At 53.1% G+C, this 11,144-nt stretch overlaps 1 protein-coding gene across 4 annotated transcripts in view; it reads right to left on the bottom strand.

The window, feature by feature from the left end:
- The window catches only part of INPP4A (inositol polyphosphate-4-phosphatase type I A), a 93,185-nt gene extending 82,278 nt beyond the window's left edge, over positions 1-10,907 (bottom strand). For 3 of the 4 annotated variants that reach the window (XM_068132328.2, XM_068132330.2, XM_068132335.2), the window contains exon 1: positions 10,403-10,637. The gene's annotated coding sequence lies outside the window, so the exon portion shown is untranslated. Of the gene's footprint in view, positions 1-10,402; positions 10,638-10,770 lie in introns of those variants that run through there. The other variant, XM_068132329.2, reaches the window with a different exon arrangement.
- Between the last annotated feature and the right edge of the window lie 237 nt (positions 10,908-11,144).

Raw genomic sequence — 11,144 nt, 5'->3', positions numbered from 1 at the left:
TAGAATCTCTGCTCACCTTCACTCTTTCATTCCCCTTTTCTCCCGCCTCTGGAACAAACTCCCCCACTCCCTTCAATCCCACTCCTCTCTCCAGGTCTTTAAAACAGCTGTTCACCACCATCTCTCATCTCCCCCCATCCAAAACCTTGATCTTTTCTACCCCCGCTAATTCACCCCAGATACACCTTCTTTTTTTTAAATTCCAACTTCTTTCCTGGAAGTCCTTGCAGTGTTAATATGTTTTATACCTCTCCCACCTCCCCCAAAGCCCTCCCCCTCCCACATTTCTCCTGTTGTCCCTGCTCTCAAATGTTGTGTTTGTGTCCTTCCCCCTCTCCTCTCTCCCCTTTCTCCCTCTCTCCCCATATTGTCTGCCGCTCCCCTTATTTTTTGTGACTTGTGTGTCGGTTTGACTTTTTGTGTGATTAATGTTCGCTCTTTCACGAGCCTCGATCTTGTATACAAAAAAAAAAAAACCCTTTCAAATTGTTCCTTCTTGACTTCTCCCCCACCCCCAACCATCCAGAAAAGGAACCCAGTTTGAAGCAATTATTGTTCACAATCAATTGTATCCTCATCTGATTCTCATATGTTCCCTCTCCTATCCCCCACTGCTACTGTATCAGTCCTACTACCCACATTCCTACCACTATCCCCTCCCCTACCTTTATTGGCAATTCCTTACAAGTAAATTCCTCTCTTCCAAAAGATGGAAAAGTTTTGTGCAACCTCAACACTTCCCCAGAAACTGGTCCTGATGGCACCTTGATTCGTACTCAGAAACGACACGAACACCCTTTTTTTTTTCCTTTTTTTTTATATACAAGATCAAGGCTTGTGAAAGAGCGAACATTAATCACACAAAAAGTCAAACCGACACATAAAACACAAAAAATAAGGGGAGCGGTAGACAAGATACAACATTTGAGAGCAGGGATATCAGGAGAAATGTGGGAGGGGAGGGCTTGGGAGAGGTATAAAACATATGAACACTGCAAGGACTTCCAGGAAAGAAGTTGGAATTTCAAAAAAAAAAGAAAAAAAAAAAAAAAAAAAAGGTCTCCCCTTTCCCTTTAGTCTCCTCTTTTCTGCTCTTCAACAAGTCCTTCTCCCGATGTCTCGTATGAAAAATTGAAAACAACATTCTTTTCAACACAGACACTCAACCACAGACTGGTTAGCTTTTTTCCATCAATAGCAAATCAATGGAACCTATTTTTGTGGCAAAACTCAAAAGCTTTGATAGTCTAGTAGGAAGACTAGGTCCCCCTGCACCCCCCGGAGATATACTTCTAATCAGTGTTTCTAGATTGGAAAAAATGTGTAGTAAATGACTAGCTATGGCCCCAAGCTGAAAAAATGTCCCACATACCATTTTTATGCAAATTACTGCTGCAAATTTTATGCAAAATTATGCAAATTTTATGCAAATTTTTGATGAGGAGTAGAGTTGAGGGGTCTTTGAGGGCTTCATCGAGGTGCTCTCGGTTGCAAGACTGGGTCATTCTGAGAAGCACAGCAGGGTCAGAGATCATGATGTTCTCCTCCTCAGTGAATCTCTCCATCAACAGCCTCTCCATTGCCTCACACACTGTTTTGAGGCAAAAGAGGGACTTTGCGTAGGCCTTTCCACTGAGAACACCTTTGAGAGATCCACTTGTTACTAGTTGTGCCTCAAAGAGAATCTCTGCATATCCAGAACCACGCATCTTGTGTCCAGTGAGCATCCCGATGTAGTTCATGGATGTGTGGAAGGGTCCAATCGTTACTACATGACTAGCAAATTCATTTGGCCAGCGCCAGATGATGGGAAGGGCTTTCATGCAGACACCCAGATCAAATGTATTCAGGACCCATCTCTGACCCACCTCAGCAGTTGCTGCCTCGGAACGCTTCAGTAGCTCACGAACAACTGCGTTGTCTGTGATCGGTTGGTGGATAGGCGTGCAGTAGTCGACTGTTGATTTGCTGGGTGGGGGAGACCCAGTTGCAGAGGTGAAACCCCCTAGCCCAGGCACAGGCTGCAGGCCATTGCCATGCCATGCAGGCACCAGGCACAGACCGATCACAGACAACGCAGTTGTTCGTGAGCTACTGAAGCGTTCCGAGGCAGCAACTGCTGAGGTGGGTCAGAGATGGGTCCTGAATACATTTGATCTGGGTGTCTGCATGAAAGCCCTTCCCATCATCTGGCGCTGGCCAAATGAATTTGCTAGTCATGTAGTAACGATTGGACCCTTCCACACATCCATGAACTACATCGGGATGCTCACTGGACACAAGATGCGTGGTTCTGGATATGCAGAGATTCTCTTTGAGGCACAACTAGTAACAAGTGGATCTCTCAAAGGTGTTCTCAGTGGAAAGGCCTATGCAAAGTCCCTCTTTTGCCTCAAAACAGTGTGTGAGGCAATGGAGAGGCTGTTGATGGAGAGATTCACTGAGGAGGAGAACATCATGATCTCTGACCCTGCTGTGCTTCTCAGAATGACCCAGTCTTGCAACCGAGAGCACCTCGATGAAGCCCTCAAAGACCCCTCAACTCTACTCCTCATCAAAAATTTGCATAAAATTTGCATAATTTTGCATAAAATTTGCAGCAGTAATTTGCATAAAAATGGTATGTGGGACATTTTTTCAGCTTGGGGCCATAGCTAGTCATTTTCTACACATTTTTTCCAATCTAGAAACACTGATTAGAAGTATATCTCCGGGGGGTGCAGGGGGACCTAGTCTTCCTACTAGACTATGATAACTTTCTGATCTCACATCATTCAGTTTCGCTTCTGTCATGGCCACTCCATACCAGACTTTCTTCTTCTGCTATCTCGATGGGTACCATGAACTTCAAATGAGGTCAGGGCGATCTCACTGGACTTCTCTCAGGCCTTCGATAACATCGAGCATTTTACCTCGTTCTCAAAACTCGTCAGACATTTAGGGCCCAAGTCATTATTGAGTTGTTCCAACTGGCATTCTCTCACCTGAGCTGCTTATCTTTGAAGGTTAGTGTCCCTCAAGTCCCTGCAAAGAGACCAATATCATTGGTTGATATCAATGACCTATCACCCAGGCCAATCCTCTGTACCACCTTTGGATCGATTCCACCTTGTACTGGGCAAATTCTCACCCATCTGTCAAGTAGACTGCAACAGTAACCAATCTAATAATAAAGGTGAATTAAAAAGACGTTTCAGACACTGGTCAACTACCAAGAATATGTCATTCAACAATGTAAAGCGTGTTCGTGCCTCTGTGCCTCTGTGCCTCTGTGCCTCACAGACTGAAGGGAAAATCCCCCAGTTCACTTCCATTACCATACTCTGAAAGAGATGCATTTCCTTGGAGATCCTTGGCCTTACAATCAATTAGGGTCAACCTGTCTTTGGCCAACCACACCTCAAAGACAAGTTGCTGCATCGGAATACTCCACAAAGGTAAATCTTTTATCACTCGTGAGCACTTCAAAAAGGAACAGACCCAAAGCGCCATGGGGTGCAGATACCATCGCTTCCCACTTTCCCTCTTGGGGGAGAGGGTGAGGGGGAGGATAAGGTGGGGTTGGGGGAATTGGGGAGGGGCGGAAGAGCACTCTACGTTATTACCTCTGCCACCAAAAGGTGGACAGAGGTTATGTTATCGTGTGTGTGTGTGTGTGTGTGTGTGTGTGTGTGTGTGTGTGTGTGTGTGTGTGTGTGTGTGCGCACATGCGCAGGATATCTCAAAAAGTTGCAGACGGATTCAGACAGGATTCGGTGGACGGGTTTGGTGTGTGACAGACAAATTGATTTGATTTTGATGAAGATCTAGATCCAGAAACTAATTCTTCAAGTTATTTCTCCTCATTTAGAGATTGGGGCACAAATGATATACAGCAAGATGTCTCAAAAGGTTGTGGACGAATTGTGACCAAACAAGGTGGATAAGTTGGGTCGGTGACAAGAACAAGCCGATTCGATTTTTGTTCAGGTCCGAATCCAGATCCACCATATCAGTGGGATCAAACTGTTCAGCCTGGCGGAGGTATGCGCCCCACACGAAGTGCCTTATATTTACAAATGCAAAAATGGCAGAAGTCTTTGACACCTCCACCCATCCCCTCCATGTTTGTTCGATGCATCTTTCTCATCTTACTCCATCTCTCTCACAAAGCTCCTTTCCCTTTTCTATCCCACCGTTCACCTTTTGTCCCCTATAAACTCCCTTTTCTAATCTTACTGAATGAAAACACAAACCAAACACAAACACAAACACAGCTCAAAAGATCACTCAATGCTATGGCACAAAAAACTTTTAGCATAAACCATTATTTGCATACTTCCAGGTGAGGGTCCGCATGGAAGTTTCAGAACTTCTTACGGCAGAACACGATAAGTGCTATTTTTTTGCTATTTTAATATATTTGTGTCAGTTGTGCATTTGGTATCACTTAATATTGCAGTAGTGTTTGTAACAGATTAGTTGGTCATTGTATTACTTTTTTTTTTTGGAATAGTCAGAATAGTGCAGGCAGTGGCAAGGGTGCATCGAGTGCAGGTAGCAGTGAAGGTGCAGCAAGTGCATGCGGTGGCAAGGATGCAGAAAGTGCAGGTGGCGAATGTGCAGTGAGTGCAGGCAGTGAGGGTGTTGCGAGTGCAGGCGGAGGCGAGGATGTGGCGAGTGCAGGCGAGGGTGTGGCGAGTGCAGGCGAGGGTGTGGCGAGTGCAGGCGAGGGTGTGGCGAGTGCAGGCGAGGGTGTGGCGAGTGCAGGCGAGGGTGTGGCGAGTGCAGGCGAGGGTGTAGCTATTGCAGGCAAGGGTGTGGCGAGTGCAGGCAGTGGCGAGGGTGTGGTGAATGCAGGCGAGGGTGTGGCGAGTGCAGGCGAGGGTGTGGCGAGTGCAAACGAGGGTGTGGCGAGTGCATGCGAGGGTGTGGCGAGTGCATGCGAGGGTGTGGCGAGTGCATGCGAGGGTGTGGCGAGTGCATGCGAGGGTGTGGCGAGTGCATGCGAGGGTGTGTGGCGAGTGCATGCGAGGGTGTAGCTATTGCAGGCAAGGGTGTGTGGCGAGTGCAGGCGAGGGTGTGTGGCGAGTGCAGGCGAGGGTGTGGCGAGTGCAGGCGAGGGTGTGGCGAGTGCAGGCGAGGGTGTGGGCGAGTGCAGGCGAGGGTGTGGCGAGTGCAGGCGAGGGTGTGGCGAGTGCAGGCGAGGGTGTGGCGAGTGCAGGCGAGGGTGTGGCGAGTGCAGGCGAGGGGTGTGGCGAGTGCAGGCAAGGGTGTGGCGAGTGCAGGCGAGGGTGTGGCGAGTGCAGGCGAGGGTGTGGCGAGTGCAGGCGAGGGTGTGGCGAGTGCAGGCGAGGGTGTGGCGAGTGCAGGCGAGGGTGTGGCGAGTGCAAGCGAGGGTGTGGCGAGTGCATGCGAGGGTGTGTGGCGAGTGCATGCGAGGGTGTGGCGAGTGCATGCGAGGGTGTGGCGAGTGCATGCGAGGGTGTGGCAAGTGCATGCGAGGGTGTGGCGAGTGCATGCGAGGGTGTGGCGAGTGCATGCGAGGGTGTGGCGAGTGCATGCGAGGGTGTGGCGAGTGCATGCGAGGGTGTGGCGAGTGCATGCGAGGGTGTGGCGAGTGCATGCGAGGGTGTAGCTATTGCAGGCAAGGGTGTGGCGAGTGCAGGCAGTGCCGAGGGTGTGGCAAGTGCAGGCGGTGGTGAGGGTGTGACGAGTGCAGGCGGAAGCGAGGGTGTGGCAGGTGCAGGCAGAAGCGAGGGTGTGGCGAGTGCAGGCGGCGGCGAGTGCAGGTGGCGGCGAGGGTGTTGCGAGTGCAGGTGGCGGCGAGGATGTAGTCATTGAGCCTCGGTTTGCAAGCCACCGTCTACAATTCCAATAGAAGAGACATAATTACTCTTTTATGGAAATGTTTGTTTTATCCTCAAAAATAGTCCATAGTGAACACACATTCGTGTTTAAAGATTGGCCTTTAAAAACTACCCTTAGGAAGAGGGACAGAGATCTGTACAACACACAAACTGACATTCTGTTTCATATGGTAGATAATCTACATCAATGGTTTGGACATTGCGGTAAAAAGTAGACTTTCCAAATTTGCAGACAACACAAAGCTTGGAGGTAAGGTGGATAGCAGACAGGGTAATGATCAGATTCAGGAAAGTATTGATACTTGCATAGGTTGGGCAAAAGATTGGTAGATGCAATTTAACATAAACAAGTGTTAGGTTCTGGGATGGGTAAGAATAATGAAAATAGAGATTACATGATTTAAGGGGCAATTTTGGAGCGTGTCACATGGGAGAACAAGCTGAGGGTGGTAAGAGATACGGGGATGGGGCGGGCAAGAGGATGCAGCTGCCAACGAGCGGGTTCAGCGCAGGGTTACCAGATCGATTCTGGGCCTAGCTGGACTCGGCGATGAGGAGCGGCTGAAGGAGACAGGGATTTATATATTAAAAAGGAGGTGGTTACGAGGGGATATGATGGAGACGTTTAAGATGATATTCAAGGGTAGACACAAAATAAATGCAGAAAAATTATTCAGCACAGTAGACAATGATCGGACCAGGGGACATAGCCCGAGAGTGAAGAAGAGGAGGGTCAAGACGGAAGTAAGGGAGAGGGTCTTTCACTCAGAGAGTAGTTAATGCATGGAATGGTCTCTCTGAGAAGGTAGTGGCAGCAGAAACAGTAAATAGGGTAAAGTTTGAATTAGATAGGTACCGCAAGGTATTGGGAAAAAGAAGTACAGGGACATTTACCCCAATTTGAGGTAAATTGAGTACGGATGGATGATTGTGTACATCTGTGCTGATGTCTGTAAGGGGTCTCATCAAGGAACAGCGAGATCGGTCTTGTACATTGTTCACCCTAAAACTGCTTTCCACACCCCCATCCCAAATAAATAAATGAATAAAACGACAAAAACAAATCCTATTTTTTAAACTTCCTGGTGACATCTCTGATCCGTGCAGATTTTTCTCAACCATACACCTTCCCCCGCCCTCCAATGAAATTACGTCGTTACCTTGACAGATTTATTTCTTTCATCTGGTTTTGGTGTTGTACAGCCATTATGGGCCAGATGGCCTCTTCCTTCATCAAATTTCCTTGTTATTCCTTGTTAACATTGAAGGATCTGGTATTCAATATGAGAATTGAAGTGGGTTGGAGGATGGGAGAGAGGTGTATGCCTGCAGTGGAGTTGGCGGAGGGGTGTGGAGGGGGAGGGAGGTGTTTGCTTGCAGTGGAGGGGAAGGGGGGTGTATGCTTGCCGGGGGGGGAGGGGTGGTGTATTAGTGCGGGGGGGGGGGGGGGAGTGTATTCTTATGGGGGGAGGGGAGGAGGTGTATGCTTGCAGGGAGGGTAGTGAGGTGTATGCTTGCAGGGGAGGATGGTGAGGTGTATGCTTGCAGGGGAGGGTGGTGAGGTGAATGCTTGCAGGGGAGGGTGGTGAGGTGTATGCTTGCAGGGGAGATGGGTGAGGTGTATGCTTGCAGGGGAGGGTGGTGAGGTGTATGCTTGCAGGGGAGGGTGGTGAGGTGTATGCTTGCAGGGGAGGGTGGTGAGGTGTATGCTTGCAGGGGAGGGTGGTGAGGTGGATGCTTGCAGGCGAAGGAGATGGGGGGGGAGGTATGCTTGCAGGGGAGGGGGTGAGGTGTATTCTTGCAGGGGAGGGCGGGAGGGGTGCATGCTTGCAGGGGAGGGTGGGAAGGGTGTATGCTTGCATGCTTGCAGGGGAGGGCGGGAGGAGTGTATGCTTGCAGGGAAGGGCGGAAGGGGTGTATGCTTGCAGGGGAGGGTGGGAAGGATGTATGCTTGCAGGGGAGGACGGGAGGGGTGTATGGTTGCAGGGTGCAGGGGAGGGCGGGAGGGGTGTATGGTTGCAGGGTGCAGGGGAGGGCCCGAGGGGTGTATGCTTGCAGGGTGCAGGGGAGGGCGGGAGGGGTGTATGCTTGCAGGGTGCAGGGGAGGGCGGGAGGGGTGTATGGTTGCAGGGTGCAGGGGAGGGCGGGAGGGGTGCATGCTTGCAGGGGAGGGTGGTGAGGTGTATGCTTGCAGGGGAGGGTGGTGAGGTGTATGCTTGCAGGGGAGGGTGGTGAGGTGTATGCTTGCAGGGGAGGGTGGTGAGGTGTATGCTTGCAGGCGAAGGAGATGGGGGGGAGGTATGCTTGCAGGGGAGGGGGTGAGGTGTATTCTTGCAGGGGAGGGCGGGAGGGGTGCATGCTTGCAGGGGAGGGTGGGAAGGGTGTATGCTTGCATGCTTGCAGGGGAGGGCGGGAGGGGTGTATGCTTGCAGGGAAGGGCGGAAGGGGTGTATGCTTGCAGGGGAGGGTGGGAAGGATGTATGCTTGCAGGGGAGGGCGGGAGGGGTGTATGGTTGCAGGGTGCAGGGGAGGGCGGGAGGGGTGTATGGTTGCAGGGTGCAGGGGAGGGCCCGAGGGGTGTATGCTTGCAGGGTGCAGGGGAGGGCGGGAGGGGTGTATGCTTGCAGGGTGCAGGGGAGGGCGGGAGGGGTGTATGGTTGCAGGGTGCAGGGGAGGGCGGGAGGGGTGTATGCTTGCAGGGTGCAGGGGAGGGCGGGAGGGGTGTATGGTTGCAGGGTGCAGGGGAGGGCGGGAGGGGTGTATGGTTGCAGGGTGCAGGGGAGGGCGGGAGGGGTGTATGGTTGCAGGGTGCAGGGGAGGGCGGGAGGGGTGTATGGTTGCAGGGTGCAGGGGAGGGCGGGAGGGGTGTATGGTTGCAGGGTGCAGGGGAGGGCAGGAGGGGTGTATGGTTGCAGGGTGCAGGTTGCAGGGTGCAGGGTGCAGGGGAGGACGGGAGGGGTGTATGCTTGCAGGGTGCAGGGGAGGGCGGGAGGGGTGTATGCTTGCAGGGTGCAGGGGAGGGCGGGAGGGGTGTATGCTTGCAGGCTGCAGGGGAGGGCGGGAGGAGTGTATGCTTGCAGGGTGCAGGGGAGTAGGGAGGGGTGTATGCTTGCAGGGTGCAGGGGAGGGCGGGAGGGGTGTATGGTTGCAGGGTGCAGGGGAGGGCGGGAGGGGTGTATGGTTGCAGGGTGCAGGTTGCAGGGTGCAGGGTGCAGGGGAGGGCGGGAGGGGTGTATGCTTGCAGGGTGCAGGGGAGGGCGGGAGGGGTGTATGCTTGCAGGGTGCAGGGGAGGGCGGGAGGGGTGTATGCTTGCAGGGTGCAGGGGAGGGCGGGAGGGGTGTATGCTTGCAGGCTGCAGGGGAGGGCGGGAGGGGTGTATGCTTGCAGGGTGCAGGGGAGGGCGGGAGGGGTGTATGCTTGCAGGGTGCAGGGGAGGGCGGGAGGGGTGTATGCTTGCAGGGTGCAGGGGAGGGCGGGAGGGGTGTATGCTTGCAGGGTGCAGGGGAGGGCGGGAGGGGTGTATGCTTGCAAGGTGCAGGGGAGGGCGGGAGGGGTGTATGCTTGCAGGGTGCAGGGGAGGGCGGGAGGGGTGTATGCTTGCAGGGTGCAGGGGAGGGCGGGAGGGGTGTATGCTTGCAGGGTGCAGGGGAGGGCGGGAGGGGTGTATGCTTGCAGGGTGCAGGGGAGGGCGGGAGGGGTGTATGCTTGCAGGGTGCAGGGGAGGGCGGGAGGGGTGTATGCTTGCAGGGTGCAGGGGAGGGCGGGAGGGGTGTATGCTTGCAGGGTGCAGGGGAGGGCGGGAGGGGTGTATGCTTGCAGGGTGCAGGGGAGGGCGGGAGGGGTGTATGCTTGCAGGGTGCAGGGGAGGGCGGGAGGGGTGTATGCTTGCAGGGTGCAGGGGAGGGCGGGAGGGGTGTATGCTTGCAGGGTGCAGGGGAGGGCGGGAGGGGTGTATGCTTGCAGGGTGCAGGGGAGGGCGGGAGGGGTGTATGCTTGCAGGGTGCAGGGGAGGGCGGGAGGGGTGTATGCTTGCAGGGTGCAGGGGAGGGCGGGAGGGGTGTATGCTTGCAGGGTGCAGGGGAGGGCGGGAGGGGTGTATGCTTGCAGGGTGCAGGGGAGGGCGGGAGGGGTGTATGCTTGCAGGGTGCAGGGGAGGGCGGGAGGGGTGTATGCTTGCAGGGTGCAGGGGAGGGCGGGAGGAGTGCAGGGTGCAGAGGAGTGCAGGGTGCAGAGGAGTGCAGGGTGCAGAGGAGAGCGGGAGGGCGGGAGAGCGGGAGGGCGGGAGGGTGCAGGGGAGGGTTGTATGGTTGCAGTCCTGTTAACTTGGATGGTCTCCATATGACGAACAAGGCAATAAAACTAAAAGCACACAGTGGAGTTCTCTTCTGACAGCTTTTGATGAGACAGACATTGAACATCACAATCCAAGAAACCATATTGAATGAAACCTACGTTTGCCCATTTCGTTTGAGCTCGTTGAGCCAAACAACCATTTCCAGTTAATGCATTTGAAAAAATCGTCCGGATCAGGACAAAGTGAACATCGAGTTACCTGTAGTGTAGTCACGACTATAACCCGTAACATGAGGCTCACGCAGACCAGATCGACATCTAAGGGTCCACAAAGACCTTTTGGTGCCGCATCCGGTGAAACACGTCGGGGGTTACCAGAATGATTTCGGGTTCGAGGACAAACGGTTAATAACGGGAAAAATATTAACAAATGCGGGAGAAATCGTGAAGCGACTCGGCAAGGAGGAAACGGAAGCGGGAACCAACCGGAAGTCGAAATACGGTAATAAATTTAAATATATTATATAAACAGCAGCATCGTTTAAAACGGATGAAATAACGAACGATGTCGCGGATCGCACCCACACCACAAAATAGCGGTTACTGCACCAGGTAACCAGGGCTGACCTGTCGGGCTCGTCAGGTGGGAGAGGGGGATGAATAAGGCGGACAGGAAGAAGCCCACCAGACAAGGGGACGCCGACGGACAGATCTCCTCAGTAAACACGACGTTCTGACCGAGGCTGATCGTCTTCAGCACCTGTAATGGTGCGGATTGGCCAGCAGGTGGTACAGTGAGCAAGCAATGCAGGTACCCAAACGAGTCATTCTGATCCTCAAAACACGTCATTCTGGACCGACCTCCTCATTCCGTCCGTCACGGTCAGCCTGTATAATCACGTGACCAATTGATTAATCTTACTATAATTCACCAAATGTCTGTCTGTCTGTCTGTCTGTCTGTCTGTCCGTCCATCCGAAGGTACCGCAAAAACGGCTCAA

The sequence above is a fragment of the Myxine glutinosa genome, chromosome 12 (assembly GCF_964187855.1).
Source record: "Myxine glutinosa chromosome 12, kmMyxGlut1.1, whole genome shotgun sequence".
Lineage (NCBI taxonomy): Eukaryota > Metazoa > Chordata > Myxini > Myxiniformes > Myxinidae > Myxine > Myxine glutinosa.
The sequence above is the reverse complement of the archived record's forward strand: the minus strand, read 5'-3'. Positions and strand labels throughout refer to the sequence as shown.